The 27,259-nt window shown below is 43.5% G+C and overlaps 1 pseudogene; it reads right to left on the reverse strand.

Annotated features, from left to right (window-relative positions):
• LOC136581095 (olfactory receptor 6C1-like) lies at nucleotides 1-26,592 on the reverse strand (annotated as a pseudogene).
• Nucleotides 26,593-27,259: the final 667 nt, after the last annotated feature.

The following is a 27,259-nucleotide window of genomic DNA, read 5'->3' on the forward strand; positions in this document are numbered from 1 at the left end:
TCAAAGGTAGTTGAATACGTAGTGTCTTGCGGCATACTGGGATTGAGAGTCGGTGTCCATCCTTTCATCTTCATAATCTGTCTGCTCAGGAGGTGGCATGGTCCCAGGACATAGTTTAAGTCGATTACGATGAACAATTTGAGGTCTCTTGTTAGTCTGAGTAATGCAGTACAGTCCTTTCTCTGAAGATGGAATAAATGTTATGACATATGGTTGTAGCTCTAAGCTGGAAACGAGTTTAGCAGTTCGATGTTCCTTTCGGAGCCAGACTTGATCTCCAATCTACAATGACATAGCCTGGGCATGCTTATTAAAGTCTGCTTGTTTCTGTCACACTCCTTCATTTGGGTATCAACGATGCACTCCTCGATGCGTCGTTGATGGTCTTGCACCCATTCGGTAGGTGGTAAGGGATTAAGTTCATCAGGAACTTAAATTCCTAATGCAAGATCTGAGGGTATTCTTCCCTGTCAGCCGAACATCAAGTAATGGGGGGTGTACCCAGTTTAACAGTGGGTGGTTTTATTGTAGGTATAGATCAGTTCCAGGAGAAGATTAGGCCATTGCGCTCTTCTATTTGGAAGAATGGGTCAGAGCAAATCCAGAATAGTCTGGTTCATCTTTTCACAGAGTCCATACCCTTGCGGATGATAGGCGGTGGTACAAAGTCTCCAGCATTTGTAAAGAGTGCAAAAGTCTTTAAAAAATCGATTTTCTCGGGACACCCATAGGTAAGCAGGAAATTCTTCCATAATACTGCAGCTGTGGTTTTCACGGTCAGATCTTTGACAGGTACTGCAACAGTGAATTTAGTATAATGGTCTATCATGGTCAACACATAGCGGTATCCTAAAAGATTAGGCTCGATTTTCAGATGGTCAATTGCTAAGAGTTCTAATGATTGAGAGGCAATGATGGGATGGAGGACAGCCTTTTAATCAGATTTAGCTTTCCGTCTTGTCTCACAGGTGGAACAGTCCTGACACCATTTTTCTATGTCAGCTTTCATTCTGACCAAATATATCCGAAACCATGAAATGGTTTTGGACTGTGGTTTCCATCTTCTGGACTCTAAAATGCCCTGATTCGTCATGGTACGCAGCAATGATTTGGCTAGAATCTCGTTAGGGAATCAGTATTTGATGTATCCTGTGGCCTGAGGCAGGATGTGTGGAGTTTCTCAAGAAAAGGTTTTTTTTAAGGAAAAGTCTTTGTATCTGCCTCCAGAGTCGCTGTGGTTCAGGGGCTGGTGATATTTGAATAATCTCATTGAGAAGCAAACCAGACAGTACATACTCCTGGATGTCTCTGAAAGTTCTACTGTCCTATTGGAGAGGAGCCATCTCTGTTGGACAAGTAATTTGTGACTGAACTTTGTTGAGTTTGCCAGACACTAAAGTTAGGTATTTCTACCTCTTCCCACTGATCTTCTTCAGGAGAGTAGTCTACAGCTGTAGGCAATCTAAACAGTGCATCAGCATTTCTGTTAACTTTGACTCCACGTTTTATCATATGCGTAGCCCTTTTCTTTCCTTTTAGCCATCTTGTATGCCCCTTTTCCGTTATATTCATTTGTCCTCTTTCTTGACAACTTATAGATATTAAATAGTTACTCAAAAAGTCTTGAGTAATTCCAGAGCTCCAAGAAGATAACCATGTGGCATTTAGACTGAACGGCAGGTCTAGCTGACATGTTTTTCAATTTTCACATACGTTACAAAATATTCTCTGTAAGCAATTATTGTTTATAATTATTGTAGCTTTGTATTTTGAGAAGCTAATCCTGTGTGATTCTTCTGTGCTTGCTTTGTTTTTGCTTTTAATTTTAAATGTTAAAGGGGTTGTCCCATGAAAGCAAGTGGGGTTATACACTTCTGTATGGCCATATTAATGCACTTTGTAATATACATCGTGCATTAAATATGAGCCATACAGAAGTTATACACTTACCTGCTCCAGTGCTGGCGTCCTCGTCTCCATGGCGCCGACTAACGCTGTCTTCTCCTTCCTTTAGATGCGCTTGCACTGTGCGATCTTCTGCTTTGTTCAATGGAGCCGCTCTGGCGTGCTCGCGCCGCCGAGGTCTTCTGCGCATGCGCAGACCAGCTCTCCGGCGCAAGCACGCCGGAGCGGCTCCATTGAACAAAGCAGAAGACCGCACAGCGCAAGCGCGTCTAAAGGAAGGAGAAGACAGCGTTAGTCGGCGCCATGGAGACGAGGACGCCAGCACCGGAGGGGGGTAAGTGTATAACTTCTGTATGGCTCATATTTAATGCACGATGTATATTACAAAGTGCATTAATATGGCCATACAGAAGTGTATAACCCCACTTGCTTTCACGGGACAACCCCTTTAAATTCCTTATCTTGCATATTCATATTTTGTTTATGTTTTTTGGCCACTGGTAATAAATGAATTATAATACATTTGAATTATTGTAATTGAACTATGTGCTCCTATAAAAAACTGTTGCCTGTCAATCAATAAACAGATTACTTTGGATCCCATCCCATGCTGTGTGGTTTGATATTAATCTCCTAAACTCAGCTTATCCTCTAAGAATTTGAACGCCAAATGCGTATTGTATAGCAAATACTGATTTTTGCATAAACATTTTAGGTGCTTAACAGGGGCTTGATCTACTCCTCTGGGTCCCAGCGAAGAATTCAGTGACTTTTTACTCTCCTGGGAAAAATCGCAGACAAAGCGCGCTCTACAAAAAGTAAGATTTCCTACAAAGTGTCTGTTTTTTTCTGAGGCTGTGATTGACCATCTACTCTGGAAAATAAGGGCTTTGATCCATGCACAGAGCCCAGTGGATTAATATGCTTTTGGGTAAGTTTGTGAATGTGCTGTCCAGACAATTCGTAAGGTAAGTGCTATAAAATAAATGAGATTGTGAATAAGTGATACAGTGGAAAATTGCTGTGTGAAAAAGCTTATTGTGTAAGTACTGAAGCTATGTTATACACTATGTGCTGCTTTTGAATGCGTGGGTCTTGGTGACATTTTACTCTTCCCCCTTCTTCAACCTCTGAAGCACTTCTTTCCTTCCTGTCTCCCTGCCACATACAGGGACTCTGGCACATCCAAAAAACCTTTGGAATTGTATCACCCCTAGGCATCCTGTCGTGTTCAATCCAGCCGAACTGACGAAGGGGTTCGTCCCCGAAAACACGTTTTCAATTGCTGGTTTTTATTTTGTCAAATAATAAAAAAGTGCTTTCACTATTGTATATTGGACCTTAATCCTCTAGTAGCTTAGAATGTTGCACCTTCACACCAATATTTTTCCACACTCACGTCCACCTTGGTGGAGCGTCATCTGGTTGGCAGCACCTTCATCATTTGAAACACATTATACTCTAGAACTATTTCGCCACTCTAACTGGGTCTTGCTCCTCTCTCCTTTTTCATCTTTTACTCATATCAACCTCTGACTGACATTCCTGAGAAGATGGGAACGTCTAATATGTAGTTACTATGTTGCAAATTTACAAAAAATTGTGACGATTTAACACTGTAGATGATAGCAATTGAATTTGGCAAATATAAATTTGAAAAATTGTATCTGACCAAAGATAGGGTTTCTTCAGACTCTTTTGTTGTTTAGATAGACAGAAAATATCTTAAATTGACATAGCCACATCAGGGTAAGGGTGGACACCCACGGGCGTTATATTCTCTCTTGCGCTGCGAGAGCAAGTGAAAACACTCGCCTCGCATCGCAAGAAAAACGCTGCAACATCGCCAGTGTTTTCAATGGGGCCAGCGGCAGCAGCAGCGTTAGCCCCATTGAAAACATAGGAGGAATACCGCAAACTTCTGCCACAGCAGTCAGCTATGACAGCTGTGGCAGGAGTTTCCTTTATCCCCGTGCTCAACCAATCAGCACAACCCTTTCACAGCACAACCCTTTCAGGAGGCGGGGATTTTTAAATCCCCGCCTACTGAAAGTGCTGGATAGCAGTGACGGGGAACCAGCCGGAGGACGCGTCTGAGCGTTAGAGAGGTGAGTAATTTTTTTATCTTTTTTAACCAGTTAATGATGATTTTCAGGGAAGGGCTTATATTTCAAGCCCTTCCTCGAAAAATAATACTGCGGGGGTTGCCACAAACCACTGCTTTCAATGGGACCAGCAGCAGCGCTGATCCCATTGAAAGCAATGGGATAGCATGCTGCACTTCTGCCACAGCTGTGACATCTTTGGCAGGAGTCTGCGGTATTCTCCCTATGTTTTCAATGGGGCTAGCGCTGCTGCCGCTGGGCCCATTGAAAAACACTGTCGATGTCCCAGCGTTTTTCTAGCATTTTTCTTGCGCTGCGAGGTGAGTGTTTTCACTTGCTCTCGTAGCGCAAGAGAGAATATAACGCCAGTGAGTGTCCACCCTGAAGTGTTTGTTTTTCCTGTCCTCCTCTTGGGTGTGTTACCTTTTGACTGCTGAATTGTCACAGAGAAGTATCATGTTCTGCTACCTGGTGTGTAGCACATGCTGAAGGGGTAAGCTGTTTTTTGCTTAGTTATATTATCAGGATAGAATAATATAGAACACACTGCCTGGTGAGTAGTGTGTTTGTTTCCTCTAGGTGTAATGCCAGAATAGAGTAGTATCATCTTGGCTACCAGAATAGAGTAGTGAAGCTGGCCAGCAAATCCTTCTTCTGGGTATTCAGGTGAAATACAACAAGTAACAGGAAATTATGGGGAATGTGCTGTTCAGGATAGTGTCCAGAAAGACCGCCCAACAAATTGTGTGGGAAAGAGAGAGACGAAAAAGGTGGCAGAGCAGGCGACAAATGTGTTTTAAATGAGAACTGTGACAGAGAATCCCAACTATTTGCTGACACTACCTTTTTGCTATACTTGGACAGGCACACCTCATTTACGGAAAGTTCAGTCTCCATATCAGTGTGTATGTCTGGAAGACATTCTGAATGACAGGACACAGAAAGACGAGATAGTAGAGAAATTCTTTGTCAGACTACCGATGGGGTATGGCCAACATAATCTTCCAGATCAGCATCTGCTTGCTTCACCTTATTGGCTTGGGGAGCCATCGAGGGGGGAGCTCATCATGGGACATTCAACATGTCGTATGACAGTTCTCTCTAGATTGGGAAGTATGGCTAAAAGAGGAAAGCAAAAACGCAGAGGCAAGAATAGTAGAACTTTTGCATTAGTAGCACAATGAACATAAAGAACAACAACAACAATAAAAATTGTATGGGATGGAATGCAAGAAGTCTGATCAGTAAAGTGGATGAGCTTGAAGTGAGAATTTCTGATGAAAATTATGATACAGTGGGAATAAAGGAAACATGGCTTGATGATAAGTGCGATTGGGCGGTGAATTCACAGGCCTATAATCTCTTCAGCAAAGACCGTGGAAACCAGAAATTGGGAGGGGTATGTCTGTATAATAAATCATACTTATTGCGGTGGGAGAAAAAAATAACAAAATACTGATAGGGGTTTTCTATAGGCCAACAAAAGCAACAAAAATAACTGAAATCTTATTATTAAGGCAAATAGAAGAGGTGTCAAACTGCAATGAAGTAATTATTATGGAGGACTTTAATTATCCGAATATAATATGGGAAGACGAAACCTGAAAATCTCACAAGGGTGATAAGTTCTTGAGGATAATTAAAGACAATTACCTTACCCAACTTGTGCGGCAGCCAACTAGAGGGAGGGCCACTCTGGACCTATTATTAACTAACAAACCAGACAGATGGAATACACCCAAGGGTTCTAAGGGAACTCAGTGACGTGATAGCAAGACTGCTATTTCTCATATTTATGGACACTATTGAGACCAGGGTTTGTGCAATGTGGTTCCAATATACAAAAAGGGGTCTAAAACAGAGCCTGGTAACTACAAGCTGGTAAGTCTCACTTCAATAATTGGGAAAATATTCAAGGGGTTTCCGAGAGATGCCATCCTGGTTTACTTCAAAGAAAACAACAGTATAACTCCTCATCAGAATGAGTTCATGAAGGCGTCACTTATGTCAGACCAATCTGATCAGCTTCTATGATGAAGTAAGTTCTAGGCTGGACCTGGGAGAGTCTATTTATCTTATATAGCTGGATTTCTTTAAAGCATTTGACACTGTGCTGCATAATAGGCTGATATATAAAATGAGACAGCTTGGTCTGGGTGAAAACATGTGTATCTGGATAAAAACTATCTCAGAGTTAGAAAACAGAGGGTGGTAATAAATGGTTTGTACTCCGATTGAGCCACCATTGCTAGTGGGGTGTCACAGGGTTCAGTACTAGGCCCCATTCTGTTCAATATATTTATCAATGACCTGATAGACGGACTGCACAGTAAAATATCGATATTTGCAGATGGTACAAAATTATGCAAGATAATTAATACAATGGAGGACAATGTACGGCTACAAAAAGACCTAGATAAGCTGGGGGCTTGGGTAGAAAAATGGCAAATTAAGTTCAATATTGATAAATGTAAGGTTATGCACTTGAGAAACAGATGTCACCAATACACACTAAATGGGGTACTGCTAGGGAAAAGTGATATGGAAAATAACCTGGGGGTACTAGTGGACTGTAGATTTAACTGGAGCAATCAATGCCAATCAGCTGCTGCAAAAGCAAATAAAGTCTAGGGATGCAGTAAAAGAGGTATAGGAGCGAGGGATGAGAACATTATTCTTCCACTATATAAGGCACTTGTCAGGCCTCACATGGAATACTGTGTACAGTTCTGGACACTGGTGCTCAGGAAAGATATTGTAGTGCTTGAGGGGGTTCAAAGAAGGGCAACTAAATTAACAAACAGAATGGGAGGACTGGAATACACAGTGAGGCTATCAAAAGTGGCATTATTTACCCTAGGAAAAAAATGGTTAAGGGGCAATCAAATAACTATGTATAAATATATATGGGACAGTACAAGGATCTCTGCCATGATCTATTTATACCCAGGATTGCGACGGTAACAAGAGGGCATCCTCTATGTCTAGAAGAAAGCAGGTTTCATCACCAACACAGAAGGGGGTTATTTACTGTAAGAGCAGTGAGACTGTGGAACTTTCTGCCTGAGGGCGTGGTGATGGCAAAATCCATAGAGGAGTTTAAGAGGGACTAGATGTCTTTCTAGAGTGCTATAATATTACAGGATATAGACATTAGGGGTTGTTGATCTCAAATATTAATCCAGGCATTACTCTGGCCGCTATTATGGAGTCAGGAAGGAATATTTTTACTCCAAATGAACTAAATTGGCTCATTTTTTTTGCCTTCCTCTGGACCAACAAGGGGGAGGGGGTTGAAACAGGCTGAACTAGATGGACATTGTCTTCATTCGGCCCAACATACCATGTTACTGTATTGCCTGTGGAGGTATTATTCCATCTCACTTATTTGATTACCCAGAGGAGCATAAATGGCCTTTTGAGTCTCCTCACTTACCACCCAGGTGCTCTCCCTAAGGAGAAAAGACTGAACTAGATGGACATTGTCTTCAATCAGCCTAACATACTATGTTACAATGTTACTATATTGCCTGTAGAGGTATTATTCCATCTCACTTATTTGAATATTACCCAGAGGAGCATAAATGGCCATTTAAGTCTCCTCTCTCCCCACCCAGGTGCTCTCCCTAAGGAGAAAAGACTGAACTAGATGGACATTGTCTTCAGTCAGCCTAACATACTATGTTACTGTATTGCCTGTGGAGGTATTATTCCATCTCTCTTATTTGCATATTACCCAGAGGAACATAAATGGCCTTTTGAGTCTCCTCACTCACCATCCAGGTGCTCTCCCTAAGGAGAAAAGAAAGTGTTTCTGACCCTTGTCCTAGGCCTCTCAATAGCAAACCCAGACTCCTACTGAACACTGATGAAGGGCAAATACCCTGAAACAGCTGTCTGTACATGGAGTCTGACTTTACTTTTAATTCCCAGTCATTGTTACAAGGCTTATATAAAGAGTCTAACTTTGGCTTGAAGAAATGCTGCCTTACAATAGGTGGCACTGTGGAGGTATTATTCCATCTCCCTTAGGGCTGACACCCACTGGTGTTTTTTTCTCTCTTGCGCTGCGAGAGCAAGTAAAAACACTCGCCTCGCAGCTCGAGAAAAGAAACGGGATGATGCCGGGATATCGGCAGCAGCACTAGCCCCATTGAAAAGATAGGGAGAATACCATGGACTTCTGCCACAGTTGTCACAGCTGTGGCAGGAGTTTCCTTCATCCCCACGGGACAGCTGTGGCAGAAGTGCAGCATGCTATCCCATTGCTTTCAATGGGATCAGCGCTGCGGCCGATCCTATTGAAAGCAGTGGTTTGTGGCAAACCCTGCAGTATGATTTTCGGGGAAGGGCTTGAAATATAAGCCCTTCCCTGGAAATTATTATCTGGTAAAAAAAGAAAAAAAAATTACTCACCTCTCCGCCGCTCAGACGTGTCCTCCGGCTGGTTCCCCGACACTGCTGTCCAGTACTGTCAGCAGACGGGGATTTAAAAATCCCTGCCTCCTGAAAGGGGTGTGCTGATTGGCTGAGCGCTCAGCCAATTACAGCTAGTGCTTAGCTATTTATACAGCCAATCAGCACAGCCCTTTCAGGAGGCGGGGATTTTTAAATCCCCGCCTGCTGAAAGTGCTGGACAGCAGTGTCGGGGAGCCAGCTGGGAGACGCATCTGAGCGGCGGAGAGTTGAGTAATTTTTTTTTCTTTTTTTACCAGTTAGTGATGATTTCCAGGGAAGGGCTTATATTTCAAGCCCTTCCCCGAAAATCATACTGCGGGGTTTTCCACAAACCACTGCTTTTAATGGGACCGGCAGAAGCACCGATGCCATTGAAAGCAATGGGATAGCATGCTGTACTACTGCCACAGCTGTCACAGCTGTGGCAGAAGTCCGCAGTATTCTCCCTATATTTTCAATGGGGCTAGCACTGCTGCCAATGGCCCCATTGAAAAGACTGGCGATATCCTGGCGTCATCCTGTTTTTTTCTCACGCTGCAACGCGAGTGTTTTCACTTGCTCTCGCAGCGCAAGAGAGAAAAAAACGCCAGTGGGTGTCAGCCCTTATTTGTATATTGCCTCCATGTGATGCTGAAACAATTTGGATTCCACTATTTCGGACATAAAGTGATGGTGATTTCCCTGAACTTTGAGCCTAGAGTGGACTCCAAATAGTCAGATACCAAATCTACACTTGGATAGTACTGTGCAGTTGCCTCCTGTGATCACAGGTGACATCTCTTCTGATTGGATTTGTCCATTTTCAGCTTTCTCCTCTACCTGGCCCAGACTGCCATAAAGTCTTGTTCCAGTCATGATTTATCTCTGCACACACTTTTTTTTATCCTGCTGCTACCTGCCACTGCCCCCTCCATGTTCCCCCTTTAAAGTAACTGATTCCCCTCTGTGGATCTGCAACGACCGAGCGGAGCAAACCAAAGTGGGGGAGACCAAGGGGATTGCAAGATGGATATCACGGGTGGCTCTGAGATCTCTCCCGACAGTGACAGAAATAGTGCTCTACTTGGTTGTCGCACAGTGGCACAAATAATGGTAGTAAATATGTAAAATCTGAACGGTGGTTTTGTCACGGGTGACACCAGTTCTTCAATCTGAACTCCAAGTTGAACGATAGTAAATTAACTTCACATTAGGCCAGTTTGCTTTTCTAATAAACTGGGAGAACACAGTTTTACTTAGGTTTTTCAATGAACAGAATTCACTTGTCACAGTAATGCAGCAAAACAGAAACTTTAGCTGCACTGATAATGATACAGCTGATGAACACGTTGAAAGCAGTAAACTTGAAAATAACACACACTTTTCTTCAATGCTCTCTCTCTAATATCCTAGAGGTTTCTGTGTACTTGTGAACTAATGGGCTTACTGGAAGTGAAAGATGCAGGTGTTGGATTGGAGTTTTAATGGCCTCTGAACTATTCCTGGCTTTGAATTCACCGGGTTAGTTTAACTCACTGTTTTAATGGAACAATGACCTTAAACCCTCTTCTCCTCACTGCTGGTAGACTCAGAAGCGGAAAGGACCTTGCTTCCCTTGAAGACTTGTTGAATCACTGTATGCTCTGCTGCACTCCTGACACACAACCTCCAACAATGATGACTCGCTGCAGACTTTCCTTTTCACTTCCTTTCTCTTTCCCCACTTTTCTCTCTCCTCCCCCTCTGCATACTGGCTCTCTGAAGTGTTTCCCGCCATGGGCTCTCCCACCAATCAGTGGAGGCATGACGTGCTGCCAATAGGCAACCAGCAGATGCCAATCTCTAAGCTTTTAGCTTAGGAAGAAGTGGAAACAAGGTTTCTCCGATGTACGGCACCTTCTATGCCTCTTGGAAGCACATAGATGGGCGTGACAGGACAAATGAGTGTGACTATTCTGGAGGACCCTCTGGGCTACTGCAGTTTCCCCTTACTTAAAAACACAGCCACCCTCAGATGTATTGAGCTGTGAGGGGCAGGGAGGTGTACCTACTGCGTATGTGTGACAGCACATTAATTTTAAAGTTTTAGTGTACTTGCAAGTTTTTTTAGAAGTTGCATTGGTGTAAGACAGAATCTTAGGTCCCAGCTAGCTATGGGACACCTACATAATACTTCTCCCAAAAGACAGACAGAAATTGCATAAACATTAATGCAGTAGAAAAATGTACTCTACAGTAGGCAACTTGTAAGAGAGGAATTCACTTGGTTAGGCAATAGATACACAACATTGCTTTTGAGTCCTGTGCAAGAGTCCATATACACATGTGAAGACCTGAAAATAGAAACATGCAATAAAGACAGTAATTTTCTGCTTGGCAAACATTTGACTGGTGGCTACCTTGGCACAAGGGTAGGTATGAGTCCATACAAATGAACAGATGAACACAGAGTGCAGAATGCAGTAGTGCAGAGCACTAAGTCAAGTGTCTCTGAAAAAAGATAAGTTAAAGGGTGAGCATAATATTGCATTAAACAACAAAAATAACAAACTTGTAGGAATCATCAAGTAGTCTCTTGAGGTACATATCTTAAATGTTGCTTAACTTGTAGAACACACTGGGAAGTCTCTCTGGGTACAATGCTTGGTTAATTGAAACGTTGCAATAAATTAAACAATTACAGACTCCATAGGATTAAGAAAGACTTTTTGTAGAACAAAATTAATCTTGTACTCACAAGGGCAACTGTTCATGGGTAGATCTGGTGGACCTTCTTAGAACTATCAACTAGAGTATCAAATAGAGTATCAACTATTTCCTGGGCCTTTTTTTAGGCTTTGCTGGTGATCTTTGACCCATTCTGTTTTGGGTAGAGGATTAGTGTCTTCAGAAATTTGTACCCCTAATCTAAGGCCTGCTGGCAATTTTGCTTGGCAGCCAAACGTAAGATAGTAAGTAGTATATCCTATTGAACAATGTGGAGTATTTGCAGCATCCCAAAGGGTAATTTAGGACATGGGGCATACGCTAAGGAGCTGGGAGGGTAAAGCTGTCACGGTGGCACTTACCAGGCTCCTCCCCAGAGGGACACATGCAGCCTCGGCAAGAGTATCGCTTGACGTATTCCGGACACCCCTAGGAGAGGGATGGCCAATATACATATAACAAGAATACAGGTTGTAACATGACACTACCATTCCCTACTCACTGGAATGAAACCTCAGTGGTAATAAAGAGAGTCCATACACAGGTCTGTGCTTAAATAACTCAGTCCCTGGGAATGATCAGGGCCTGGCAAAACTTTAATCGAAAACATTTATACTTTACAATTTCAAAAACACACTGGTGCAGGTAAGACAGAAGAAAGGAGGTCAGGGAGGAACTCAGGATGATGGCGGTCCTACAGTCCTGGTTATCTGTATGGCACAGCTCCTGAAAGGGGAATTTTCTTCAAGAGTATACTCAGAATGATATCAACCCTACAATCCTCGTTATCTGTATAGTGCCACTCTTGGAAGGAGAAGGGGCAAACTCTCCACAGACACTCTTTTAACCTCTGCACGGTGGTCTTGGCCTTCTGTTCTCCTCACACTCTCTCTTCTCCTTAAGGCTCCTGCACAATTGTGTTTTTCTTGCTTGCTTTTTTCACGCGATATTGCTGCTTTTTTTCATGTGATTGTCAATGGGACTTTCTAACGTTAAAAAGGCATCGCAAGTTGGTACTTTGAAATTTTTGTGCGATGCATTTTTAACATTAGAAAGTCCCATTGACAATCACGTGAATAAAATGCAGTGATATCATGTGAAAAAATGCACAAGAAAAACGCAAGTGCGCAGGAGCCTTTACTCTCTATTGGCTCCTGGCATGAAGAACTTCAGGAAACCTTTCTTTCTCTTTCATTCTTCACCACGAGGGTTGAAGGTACCCTCATGTGGCTGGCACTCTCTCTCAGAAACCCAGAAGAACAGAAGACCTTTTCCCACTCTCAGACACTCATACTTATAGTCTCTAGCATACCACATGACAGGACATGAATTGATACATTTGCAGATATCTCCCAGTCTCATGCAGACATTAACCTCTCACTTGCTGCAGCTCTGCAATACACATAACAAGAGACAAGACATTTTGCACAGTGAATCCACACAAACGACATTACATGCATGACACTTATGGAGGGGCTAGGAATTGGTTTGATTTTCAGGACATTGTCTATGAGGATTTGGAACACTTCTCTGAGGGGTTGGAGGTGTTCTTTGCAATTTTTAGAATAGACTATGACGTCATCTAGATATAGTTGGACAGATTCAAAATTTCTGTGACCTAAACATCTCTCCATAAAGCGTTGGAATGTTTCTGGGGTGTTGCAGAGACCAAAGGACATATATTTGAATTCAAATTACCCCATGGGGGGTGGTGAACACAGTTTTCTCTCTGTCCTGCTCGTTTATAGGCACCAATAACCACTGGTCAAGTCTAAGTGCCAATAACCACTGGTCAAGTCTAAGGTAGAAAAGTAGCCGGTAGCACCTAGGGCAGTTAAAAATTCCTCAATATGGGGTAATGATGGCCGGGATGTAGGATGGGGACTCTCCAGCTCACTCATTTTTTAACACAAGGCTGCAACACTATGAGTCAATTCAGTCATCTTTCGCTGCATCTCCAACAACGGTTCAGGAGCAGCGTCTCTTGACTGATCAGCCTGTCTATATATACGTCATGCTTGCAAGGGCAGGACAGCTTGTCATCACTCAGGTGGTTCATGCCATGTTTAGGCTCCTCCCCGTCAGTGGTCTGGAGCTCTGTACCCCGAATAGTTATGGCCAACTCTTTGAATTCTAGAAACGTGCTGTCTGAGTGTTACACAGATAACATTTTCAGTTGGCTCCGGAGGATTTCATTTAGTGATCCCTCAATGATTTGTTCTCTCAGAGCCTGATCAGCACCGGTGGCCTATTTAGGATCGTCACGCACCACGGCCTTCATATCCCCCTGCAGAAATAATGCATACTCTTTTAATGTCTCCCCAAATTTCTGCTTTTTGTTAAAAAAAATATTTTTTTTTCATTTCAGACATAGTATGCATGTCGAAAATAGTTTGAAAGCGCTCAACAATGTCCTCTACAGTCTTTTTGTGCTCGTGTGGCCATGTTTTAACTTCTCTGGTGGTGGTGCTTTCTAACTGTCCCATAAGTATTTCTATTTTCTGTTCAAGTTGCTAGCAGATATAAGTGGAATATGGCTCCCATCCTCCCTCTAAACTCTCTGAGGGTATGTCGCTCACCACTATATTTGGGTATCCAGGACACTCCTAAACAATATGGCATAGTTAAAGGTGCGAAATTAGAGATGCTAAAGACCAGAGAGACAGGCACTACAACAACTGGCACGGCAGCAAATGCGGGATTCGGCGGAACTATTGGAGCATTTACTGTGGCTGGTTGGTTGCCAGTCGATGTTATCGCCATTATCCGACATTTTGGATGATCATTTTTTTAAATTTGAATTTTGAGAGTGGTTGTGGTTGATACCTGCATTACCGCAACCACGTGTATGCAGCACAGAGGCGGCTTTATCCTGTTTGTGTCAAAAGGCGGCAGGTATGCAACAGCCGAACAGAGCAAACCAAAGTGGGGGAGACCACGGGGATTGCAAGATGCATGTCACGGGTGGCTCTGCAATCTCTCCCCACACTGACAGCAACGGTGCTCTACTTGTTTGTCGCACAGTGGCACAAATAATGGTAGTAAATATGTTAAACCTGAATGGTTCTCCAATCTGAACTCCAAGTTGAACTCTGGTGAAATAACTTCACATGAGTCCAGTTAGCTTTTCTAGTAAACTGGGAGTATGCCATTTTATTTAAGCTTTTCAATGAACGGAATTCAATTTTCACAATAATGCAGCAAAACAGAAGTTTTAGCAGCACTGATAAGGATGCAGTTGATGAACATGTTGAAAGCAGTAAACTTGAAAATAACATACACTTTTTTTCAATGCTCTCTCTCTCTAATATCCTAGAGGTTACTCCGTATTGAATCCCACAGTACTTGTGAACTAATGGGCTTACTGGAAGTGAAAGATGGAAGTGTTGGATTGGAGTTTTAATGGCCTCTGAACTATTCCTGGCTTTGAATTTACCGGGTTAGTTTAACTTACTGTTTTAATGGAACAATGACGACTCGCTGCAGATTCTCCTCTTCACTTCCTCTCTCTTCCCACACTTTTCGCTCTCCTCCTCCTCTGCATACTGGCTCTCTGAAGTGTTTTCCACCCTGGGCTCTCCCACCAATCAGTGGAGGCATGAAATACAGACTGGTTCTACCTAAGCAGTCCGTAGGCACAAAATGTCTGTCTCCAGCTTTATGCATGGCTACCAACTTTATCAACCAGCAAACTCTCTGCCCCCTTTTTGGTTTCTGGTCCGAGCATAGGAGTATCGTAAGGGGGAGCAGGGGTTGACCCGGCCCTTGCTCTGCCGGGGCCCAGAAGCCCTGCAATATTCAAAATTTACACTTGTGCATTCTGTAGAAGGTGGAGCAGTGCGACCGGCATTACACTGGCAGCCACGTGATTGGTGTGTGGCAGCCAGAGGGGAGGGGAGGCGAGGCAAGGCTGACATACCAATGCAGAGAACACTGTAGCTGTGGAACTTCTCTTCCACTAGCAGCGTTGGGGCAGCCACCAGCGAGACGTTCAGGGAACAAACAGGCTTCTATCTGGTTCTGTAAACATTCTTTCTCGTGGTGAAGTCCCGATTGGCTCCTCCCACAGGCTGGTCACATGACTGGCCACATGAGTGTGACATCATTAGAAATACGATAGGATTGCGCCACAAGGTTGTGTCCTTAAATTACCATTCACATGTATCCAATCCCTGGGATGAAGGGAGAGCTACAGGACATAAGAAGGGCTTCTCTTAGCAGAGAAGGCCCCCCCCCCCCCGAGAGAGAGAAATGCAGATAGTGTTCTATTAAAAAAATATTGGCTTGAAAAAGGTGCTAATGTAAGCACTGAAACGCGTTACCTGCTATATTAAAGCTTTGGATGGTACCTCCGTGGATTCGAGTGTACTTTTCTCCAGCTGCTTGAATCGACACTTCAAGGAGGGGGTTTCTGAACATCCTGTCCAGTAAGTGCCTTCCTCTGGTTATTTCTTCTACTATTTGGACACACATCTTTTTCGTATCACAGTATCGTGAAGCGTAGAGACGCTTTTTCTAATAGAACACTATTGACATCATTAGAGGTCCTTGACAGAGACAGCAGACCCAGCGGGCTCAGGTAGTTAACCATTTGCTGCTGGCTCCCCGGAGGAGGACCCCTCTGTCTGCTGAAAGTCCCACACAAGCTAGTGAAGTTACTGAGGTGAGGAGTTTTACATGGAGTTCATCCAATAACCCTCCATCTCTAACCTCACTGACCAGTCGTAATGAGTAGTTTAAGTAGTAATGAGCAACCAGTTTTTAAGTCTTTATTTTTGCGCATTCCTAGGGTCAGAACTTTTTTTTTTCTCATTGACATGTTTGTTTTGAGGACTTGTTTTTGTGTGATAAGTTGTTTATTTAACCCCTTCGCTCCCCATGACATAAGGGTACATCATGGAAGCGGGGTACTTCCCGCAAAATGACGTACCCTTACGTCATAGGGATAGCGCGAGATCATAGTAGATCTCGCACAATCTGGCAGAGGGAGCCGTCTGTCACTAGTAGCCGCCCTCCTGCTGCGACGGTAGGGGGCATCAGAGATGCGCCCCCCACTGTTAACCCCTTCCCTGCCGCGATCTATGTAGATCGCAGCGGAGAAAGGGTTCACGGAGGGAGCGCACACCTCAGCTGGCTCTCGCAATGTTATCACAGAGAGCCCGGCTGGTTGCTATGGCAACAGGATGCCAGATACCGGCGTCCTGTATTGCCATTGCCTAAGATCGCTGTAATAAGCGATAAGGCATGGCAGGAGAGAAGTCCTGCAGAAAAAAATGTATTGTGTCATTTATGCTGCATAATTAATGCTTTAAAAAAAAAATAATCTATGGCAGAATTGATGCGTTTTCTCTTCCTGCGATCATAAAAAAAAAATAATAAAAGTTTTACAATATAGTCAATGTACCCAAATATTGCACTGTTAACAACTATAGTTTGCTACACAAAAAACAAGCCCTTATACGGCCATGTCAACGGAAAAATAAAGTTAGAGATTTTGGAAAATGGAGATGAAAATCCGCCAAAAATCGTTGCCCAAAATAGGCCGTGTCCTTAAGTGGTTAAGTTTATTCAGTATTTCTTTTTTTTTATGATTTCACTTTTTTTAATACACTAAACACCCATTTTTTTATTTGTATTTTTTTAGATTTGCTTTTTAGTTGCTGCATTCCAGGAGACATTATGTTTTTTATTTTTCCATCAATGGATCCTCTGAGTGCTTGTTTTTCTTTTTTTTGTTTTTTTGCAGGATGAACTCTAGTAGTCTGTTGTACTGCCTACAGCTTGGGTACAAGATGTGATACGGGCGGGCATGGAGACACTAGTACCCAGTTGTACCGCCTCCAGCTTGGATTCAAGATGTGATACGAGCAGGCATGGAGGCTCTAGTATCCTGTTGTACCGTCTGTAGCTTGTATACGAGATGTGATATGGGGGGCAATAGAGGCATACAGGTTCCATATGGTATTATGTGATCACATTTGCTGAAACTGAGCCTCTAGATCATGCAAACTCGTAGGCTGTGGGAGTTGGCATCCCAAATGGTCATATATATGTTCTATTGGTGATAAATCTGGTGACTGGGCAGCCACGGAAGTGTGACAATGTTGTGGAGACATTCCTGTGAACCCCATGTGTGTGCGGCCAACACTGGCGTACGATGAGAGGTTGCAATAGGGACCAGGCTCCTCAGCAAATGGGGGACCATGGGCCCCCTGCCAGGTGCCGCTTCACCGCTGTGGCCCGCGGGCCACCTATTAGCCACAGTCTGACCGCCGTGGCCCGTGGGCCTACACTCTAGACGGAGAGGGCCGTTACCAGAGGAGCAGGCTGCAGACTCACGGGCACGGATTCCTCCCACTGAGAGACTACAGTTGTGATTGGTCGCAACTGCCAGACGAAGGATTGGTACGGCTACTAGTGCACTGACAGTGTCGGGGAGCGTAGGGGCCCGGAGGAGGTGGTAAATATTATAATCTTTCCCTCTATCTATCTGTTTATCTCTGGTATAAGTTATACATCTCCCTGTATATAATTGCACTCTTTGCACACAATTAAAAAATGTATCAAAAACACGTGCGGTTTTTAATAGTGTTTGTAGTTTCTTAAAAATGTTTGTGGTCTTTGAATACCGCATGCAGGTTTTTTTATGTTTTTTTTTCTGAATTGTGATTCAAAAGTACAAAAAAAACGTGACCATACCCTAAGGCTGCTCTAAGACGTGCATTCAGAAAACACAGCTTAAAATCATGTGTTTTTTACCTCAATTTTGAGCAGCATTTTTGAACGCATGGTAAAGCAGTTTTAATGCACCCCATTATTTTGATGGGTGGTGCGTTAGAAAATGCAAATACAGGACAGATAGCGCTTGAAAATCACTGCTTCCTAGCTCACGTCTGAGTAATCGCATTCAAATCATTATCACGAGCAGTGTACCGCAATAAAAAGTGCTGTGTGTGAGAAAGTGGCCTAAGGAGCTGCAAAGAAATTTTCATGTAGTGCAGGAAATGCGTTAATGGGGGTAATTCATGTATGGAAATTCATTTTGCAGCTGTATGCAGCACAATTTAGGTATGGGTATGCGGTGAGAAAGCGAAGGGGGGTGGGGCCCCGAGCTGAACTTTTGCACCCAGGCCCCTGAGCCTTTAGGTACACCCCTGGGTCCAAGGTTGCACGTGCCCAAACAGACACACCCCAGGAGCCTTCCAGACCTGAACTTACAGCAACATTAACATATAAAACACATTATATACCTCTAACATTAAAGATGAACACAGAGGGCAATGAACATCAGCACTCCCCCCTTATACCGCCATGAACCTCTACCTTCCATTCCAAACCTCCAGCCACCAGTGCAACAATCTTCATCATAACTCAAACACTACTATAGCCTGACCTTCTGCATAGTCTCCCTCGTCTCCTGCTCTCATAGTGCAGAGTGCAGGACATAAGGAGTCAGAATAAGCGAATGACATCATGCTGCAGTAGTGTGTGACTTATGATGAAGTTTGCTGTACTAGTGGCTGAAGGTTCAGGATCCAAGGCCATTTGGTCCCGGACACCCCTGCATGCTCCAAAGCAGTTGTGTGATCTGCCTCCATTGGTGACTGCTCATGCTCAATCACACTAGTAACCTCTAGTGAAGAACACTATATCTCGCTATCTGAATGTTCCATCTTTCCATACAATGGCAATACAAAATTATGCACAATTAGTTTTCTTCTAAGATGAGAATGCATTTATCATCACTACAACTTGTTCGTAACTAGTACTAGTAATTATTAGGAAATTATAGTACCAGTGTTTCTAGTGGTACAATGCGCCACACAGCTCTGCTACATGCATGTCACACACACACAGCTCAGCTACATGCACATCACACACACACAGCTCTTCTACACACGTCACACACACACAACTCTGCTACACGCATGTCACACACACACACAGCTCGGTTGCATGCATGTTACACACACAGCTTTGTTACATACATGTCACACGCACACAGATTTGCTACGTGCATGCCACACACAGCTTTGTTACATACACATCAACTGCAGGTCACATAGCAGAGTCCTGCATACACTGAAGGTAGAGACCTAGTCATGTGACCACTGATTTCTTCCACACAGGTGACTAATCACATGATGGTGATATCATCACAGGTCTTGTAAGCACACAGCTGCTGTCTGGCTCTGCAGGTTTTTAATAAAGTGAATGACCAGTGATGATGTCACTGTCATGCAATCAAGGGCGAAGGTCAGAGTCCAGGTGACTGATCAAATGATGGTGACATCACCACAGGTCCCGTTAGCCCATGGGTGCTGTCAGGCTCTGCATGTTTTATGCGTTGAGACCTGTGATGATGTTACTGTCATGTGATCAGGGGTGGAGCACGTAACTCACTCAAAAACAGACTTATGGACAAGTGGTTGTTAATACTTTGAAAAACGTCATTGAATTTATTGAATGTCAATACAGTTCGCTAAGTAGTCCACAACAGTACAATGCACTATTCTTGGGCTCAAAAGAGCTTGAGTAAGCTGCAAAAGAAAAGTTGTACTTTTAAAGGGATTGTCCAGTTATAAACTACTGATGGCCTATATGTAGGATTGGTCATCAATACTAAATCAGCAGGAGTCTGCCACTCAGGATCCCACTTATCAGCTGTTTGCTGGACTGATGCGCTTTGTGCACTGAGCTGATTTCTGCAGGAATCAGACAGCTCCTTTCCCACTGCAGTAGCCTGGCTTTGTATTGCAGATATTCACTTAAATGGGAACTTTGTCTGTCATACCAAGCCTGGCCACTGCAGTGGGAACAGAGATGTCAGCTTCCTGCAGAAAACAGTAAACTGCTGATCAGTGGGGATCCTGAGTGGCAGACCCTCCCTCACCGATGGCCTGTCCTAAGGATAGGCTATCACTAGTTTTCAAACCATCAACCCCTTTAAGACTGTAATACTCTGTTTACGTCATTAGTAGAGATGAGCGAACACCAAAATGTTCGGGTGTTCGTTATTCGTAACGAACTTCCCGTGATGCTCGAGGGTTCGTTTCGAACAACGAACCCCATTGAAGTCAATGGGCGACCGGAACATTTTTGTATTTCGCCGATGCTCGCTAAGGTTTTCATGTGTGAAAATCTGGGCAATTCAGGAAAGTGATGGGAATGACACAGTGACGGATAGGGCAGGCGAGGGGCTACATGGTGGGCTGCATCTCAAGTTCACAGGTCCCACTATTAAGCCACAATAGCGGCAAGAGTGCCCCCCCCCCCCCCCCTGTCAGCATAAAGATCGTCCTCCTCTGGCACAGCTGTAACAGCTGTAGCAGAGAAGAACGATGTTTGCCCATTGAATTCAATGGAACCGGCAATACAGCCGACTCCACTGAATGCAATGGGCTGCCGGCGATCGCAGGATGAATGGTCGGAAAGGGGTTAAATATATAACCCCTTTCCTGCAATTCATCCAGAAATGTGTTACACTAAAAATATATACCGGCGTATAAGGCGACGGGGCGTATAAGACGACCCCCCAACTGTCACCTTATACGCCGGTAATACAGTGGAGCAAAGAATAAAAAGCATTACTTACGTTTTTAGATGATCTGCGGCGCTCCTGCAGGCTGTCACTCCCTCCTGGTCCACGGCAGACAAGCTTTCTCCACGAAAGACTTTAAATCCCTGCCTCCAGAAGCACATGTGCCTTCAGCCAATCACAGCCAATGACAATGATGTCATTGAATGGCTGTGATTGGCTGTGTTTCTGGAGGCGGGGATTTCAAGCCTTGAAATCCCCGCCTCCAGAAACACAGCCAATCACAGCCATTCAATGACATCATTGTCATTGGCTGTGATTGGCTGAAGGCACATGTGCTTCTGGAGGCAGGGATTTAAAGTCTTTCGTGGAGAAAGCTTGTCTGCCGTGGACCAGGAGGGAGTGACAGCCTGCAGGAGCGCCGCAGATCATCTAAAAACGTAAGTAATGCTTTTTATTCTTTGCTCCACTGTATTACCGGCGTATAAGGTGACAGTTGGGGGGTCGTCTTATACGCCCCGTCGCCTTATACGCCGGTATATATTTTTAGTGTAACACATTTCTGGATGAATTGCAGGAAAGGGGTTATATATTTAACCCCTTTCCGACCATTCATCCTGCGATCGCCGGCAGCCCATTGCATTCAGTGGAGTCGGCTGTATTGCCGGTTCCATTGAATTCAATGGGCAAACATCGTTCTTCTCTGCTACAGCTGTTACAGCTGTGCCAGAGAAGAAGGATTTGTCTTCTATATGTTCTCAATGGGGTCAGCGCTGCTGCCGCTGGCCCCATTGAGCGCATATAGAATGCATCCATAGCGAGCAGCGGGAGGGGCAGATTTCAATACTCGGGTGACACCTTATCTCCCCAGCCACTCACAGCAGGGGGGTGGTATAGGGCTTAAACGTTGCAGGGGGAAGTTGTAATGCCTTCCCTGTCTTTATATTGGCCAAAAAAAAGCGCTAACGTCTCAGGGAAGAAAGTTTAATTTACCAGAATACCGCATGGTGTTCGTTACGAATAACGAACATCCCGAACACCCTAATATTCGCACGAATAGCAAGCTCGGACGAACGCGTTCGCTCATCTCTAGTCATTAGCAATTTTAGCTGTTTTCTTGCCGCTGACTTTACGTCTTTATTTTTCAAGCTATAAATAAATGGATTTAGGATGGGCACGGCCGCTGTGTTAAATAAAGAGAAGTTTGTTGGAGTCCAAAGTGTCCGTAGAGCTTGGCCTAAGATACTGGCAAACGAGACTAACATAGAGAATAATGACCACTGTAAGGTGTGAAGAACACGTGTAGAAAGCTTTCTGTCTGCCAGAGCTGGAACGTATCCTTAGGATGGTGGTGATAATGAAGATGTAGGAGATAAAGGTAAGAAGAAAAGGAGTAAAACTTACAAGGAACAACCCCTCTATGAAGATAATAAGTCTCAAAAGTGTGGTGTCACTACAGGACAGCTTCATGATTGGCAAAATATCGCAGAAATAGTGGTTAATTTCATTGGACCTGTAGCAGGAGAAGCGTGATATCGCTAACATATGAGGTATGACTTCCAAGAAACCCAATGCCCAGCAGACTGCAGCTAAAAGAACACAGATCTTGCTGTTCATTATCATGTGGTAGTGCAAGGGATTACATATGGCCACATATCGGTCATAACTCATGGCTGTCAGTATCAACAGCTCATTGCAGGTCAAGGAGGAAAAGATGTACATTTGTGACATACAGTTGATGAAGGACACAGTTTTATCCCCAGACATGTAGGACAGGAGTATTTTATGTAGGGTTATCGTCAAGCAAAACACATCTAAAAAGGACAGGTTGCCCAAAAAGAAGTACATAGGAGTGTAAAGTTGAGGCTCCAGGCAGACAAGCATCAGAAGGGTCATATTTCCACTTACGGTTATGAGGTATATGATCAGGGCAAGGAGGAACACCAAGGTCTGCAGCTGGGGAACGTCCGAAATCCCCTTAATGATGAAATAGGTGATGGGGGTCCGATTCTGAAACCCCACATTTTCAAGGCTATTTGAACTCTGGAAGACATAATAGGATGTATTGAGGCAAACAATTCATCTTATCTTATCTAAGTCCCCCTGCACACAGGCGGAAATTTCGGGGCAGGATTTCCCGCTGAATTTCCACCCGTGGAAGCTGCCATAGGATTGCTTTAAAAAAAAGTAATCCTAGGCAGACGGCTGCGATTTGTCTGCGTGAAATCACGCACAGAAAACAAATCGCGGCATGCTCTATTTCAAAATGACACTCCCCGGCGGCCGGCTTCGATCTGCGCATGCGCCAGCTGCCCAGGAGCCAGCACATGAGCAGGTGGGTGCCGCGCTGGTCTCTGCAGGGGCTCGGGTCGGGTCCTGCTGCGAGAATTCTCGCAGCCAGATCCGACCAGGCCATCTGCAGGCGGCCTAAGTCAAACAAAAATGAATGAAAACACATTAATACATGACTGGACCTTCTCGTTGATTATAAAACTCTCAAACAAGTTTTTATAGACTAGATAAATAATAATGGCTCCATGTTTGAACTCTTCTAAGTCCTATCTTTGAGTTAAGGAGTGGAAATCTATTATATATATGAATAACCAAATTAGCCATGGTTGTTCAAGGATGTATGGCAAGCAGAGAAAATTCCACCATACAGAGCATTCAAGAATCTATAAAGCCCTATATAATGCAGCGAACCAGACCTAGGAGGTGTTAAGCAGCGATGGAAATTGAGTGGCTCTACTGTTCCTCCTGGAAAAAGTGGTAAATGTGGTCTCAACACAGTGGTAAATTAGGCAGTTCTTAATGCTTGCTACTCGCAGAGTCAGGTAGGAGAAGATGTTGTTTTGTCATGATGCCAGTCCTTTCTATAGGTAGGGACCCATTCTTAACAAAAATAATAGAATATAAAATGTGGAGAGCTACACAAAAATGGGTGTAGTAGTTCTTGCTCTCCTCCAGTGTTGTACAGTGTGGTACCACAGTGCAGATGTTGTTGATGGTGGGAAGTACTGTGGGAAGCAGACTTAGTTGGTGAAAACAATTTAACTCATTATTAGCAGGTAGAGAGAGAACTGTTGGGCATTTCAGCAATGACACAGATTAAATTAACTTCACTTGAAATGCATGATGAATTACACTGCCAGACTTTTTGATGAATTAAAATTACACTTTCAGACATTGATTACTCCTGAAATTTTATCAGGGAAGTGACATCAGCTTCCAGCTCTTCTCCCTGGCTTTAACTATTGCATGGAACACTACTTGCTGACTTGATTTCCTTCCTTCACTTTTCCTTCCCATTCTTTCTCTCCATCTCACTCTTCTGCTAACTCTTCAGAAAAACTGGGCTTGATAGTACTCACACTTTAGATGTTCTAGCTTCCCACCACACTGGCTGATTCTAGATGTTCTCTCTTTTCTTCTCTCAACCCTGGACCAGACTCTTCTCCTCCTCTGACTAGACTCTCTAACCCCAACCACTCTCTACCTTTTATACTCTCCCGCTTACCCAATCCTAAGCTAGAGGAAAGCTAACTATGCAATCATGGGGCTAGCTAGGAAATGCTTTACAGGTGTGAGAGCAGGTTAGGGTGAATTTGCCTGGGTCATGTATAGTTAGCTTGCATAGACACATTTAATTAACACATTTAAAGATATATACACACAATTTCACATATTTAAAGATACATTTACAGAATTTAACTCAAGTGGCTGTCACAGTGCAGTGGAACCCCAACTCTGGGGTACTACATATAACAAATGTGATAAAATGGAGATTATATATAAATTGGTCAACCTGCACTAAACACAGCTTAAAGCTTAATATAGTTGTCTGGGTTGTAGAAATTGACTGCTTGCCCTGAGGATAGACCATGAATATCTAATCAGTGGGGGTCCATTACTGATCAGATTGAAGAGGTCTGCGCTTCAACTCTAAGCGCTGCAGCTGCTTCAATGTTTACATCTGAGCACAACCCTGTTCGTACTCAGAAAGCCACACGTTTTGTAGCAGCCATGTTGAGCACTGCAGACTTGTCCTATTCACTTCATTGGGACAAGTCTGCCATACTTAGAACAGCCTCTACAAATAGTACAGCATTCTGAGAGGACACTAAGAGGATTGTACTTGGATGTAAACATAGAACAGGCCGCAGTGCTCAGAACATCACCTTGGCCTCTTCAATTAGCTGCATCAGTTGGCATATCCCCACTTATCAGATAGTGATGGCCTATCTTCAGGTTAGGGCATCACTTTTTACAACGGGCAACTAAACTAACACATGGAATGACGGGACTGGAATACCCAGAGAGGCTATCCAAATTGGGATTATTTACTCTGGAAAAAAGACGGCTAAGGGGTGATCAAATAACTATGTATAAATACATGACGGGACGATACAAGGATCTCTCCCATGATCTCTTTATACCCAGGACCGCGACGGTAACAAAAGGACATCCGCTACGTTTAGAGGAAAGCAGGTTTCATCACCAACATAGAAAGGGGTTCTTTACTGTAAGAGCAGTTAGACTGTGGAACTCTCTGCCTGAGGATGTGGTGATGGCAAAATCCATAGAGGAGTATAAAAGGGGGCTTGATGTCTTTCTGGAGCGGAAGGATATTATAAGTTATAAATCTTAGGTTAATTGTTAATCCGGGTATACAGGCAGGTAGGAACTATTAGGGGTTGATCCAGGGAATAGTCTGATTGCCATTAGGGAGTTGGGAAGGAATTTTTTCCCCAAAAGGGCTAATTGGCTTCTGCTCTTGGGGTTTTTTGCCTTCCTCTGGATCAACAACATAGGAGGATAAACAGGCTGGACTAGATGGACATTGTCTTCATTCGGTCTTACTAACTATGTTACTATGTTACATTCTGGATGACTCCTTTAATGTACATACTTTAATGTGTTCCAAATCAGGGTTAAGTATGAGCTGCTCAGAGTATCACAGGTCACACAGTATTTGTGTAAATCATGAATAATTCAATTTATTTGCTAACAAGCCAAAGTACCTATAGCTCTTTTGGACAGATCATTGACAACAAGGCTAGAGGATACCTAACTTATACATATGCATAACTTGTTACAATTCTCTATTATTGGTACTCGTACTGTGTAGTGACGTCGGTCTCTGGGCAAAACTCTTCTCTAGTCACACGCTGTTTATTAACTGTTTCTGGGATTGTAAATTGCTAATCTATAAGCATTCCTGAACTTAGTTAAGGCTTACATAGTTAAATATATGTATAGGAGAGCCTGGAGCTGTCACTGGGGGCTAGCATCCAATAAATAGCACCGATCACGGAAAAGTTAAAAAAACAAGTTAAAAAAGTTGAAGTTTTATCTCCCCTTATCCATGAAACTTCTTACTGGAGGCCCCTGGATTTTTCCCTGGTACGATCATCCTCATGGATCTTCCCCGGCTTTTGCGCATATGCCCACCAAAGAGATGGCAAATGTACACACAAAAGCCAGGGATTGCCCAGCAAATTTAAAACCTCATTGCTTCCAGTTACAAAAGGTAGCTGAGAGTCTGGAGCCATGACCGGAGGCCACGGTGAGTTGTCCCCAGTCACATGATCACCATTATCCAATGGATGGATAATGGCGATCATGGAAAAGTTAAAAACAGTTTACGCTCCATCGACCCTCTCTGATTCAATCGTACCTTCCTCAGTTCCTGTGCATGCACTTGTTATCCAATGGTATAAAAAAGTAGCAATCTACCTTATTCTGATTGCTACCTGTAATGCCTATATAATTTACAAGAAGTCCCTGGGAACAATCACCTTCCTGCAGTTCTAGGAGCAGCTTGTTGAGCGCCTTCTCTTTAGGACTACCACATCTCAGCAAGCTTACAAGTATGAGGAGATGCAAAGGTTGATAGAGCATCACTTTTTACACCCCATCCCTGCCACTGAGATAAAGAAATACCCCCCCAAAAAAGTGTTGGGTTTGCAGCAAGCATGTGAGAAGAAGGGATAACCAATTTTATTGCCCCATATGCCCATCCCAAACAGGCCTCCATAATTACCCTTGTTTTGAGACATACCACACAGTTTTACATTATTATTTTTATCTAAGATTTAGGGAATGGCAAAAAAGGGGAAGGATTCTTTTTTTAGGGAGTCAATTTTTTTAATTTTTTCTTCACAAGTGTGCAAATGGGGCCTAGGATTTATTCAATTTTGCCCCGTAAGCCAATGGGTGTTCCCTCCATTATAAGCCTAGACATGTGTCCTATAAGTAGATTGGGGCTACAATGAGTATGTTTCTGAACACAAGACAAACAGGGGGATCCATTTTGGGGTCAAAGTCTTCATTCATATGTGTGCTGTACAAAACAAAATGTTTTTAAAGCGACACAATTGCCAAAAAAAGAAGAATCATAATTTTTTCCTTCTGTTTTGCTTAGATTCATTCAAAAACTGTGGGGTCAAAATACGCAGTACACCCCTAGATGAATTTGTTAAGGAGTCTAGTTTTCAAAATGTGGTCATTTGTGGGGGTTCTTCATCATTTTGGCTGCTTTTCTCCATTAAATTGCATTAACTGCTGT

The sequence above is a fragment of the Eleutherodactylus coqui genome, chromosome 10 (genome assembly GCF_035609145.1).
Source record: "Eleutherodactylus coqui strain aEleCoq1 chromosome 10, aEleCoq1.hap1, whole genome shotgun sequence".
NCBI lineage: Eukaryota > Metazoa > Chordata > Amphibia > Anura > Eleutherodactylidae > Eleutherodactylus > Eleutherodactylus coqui.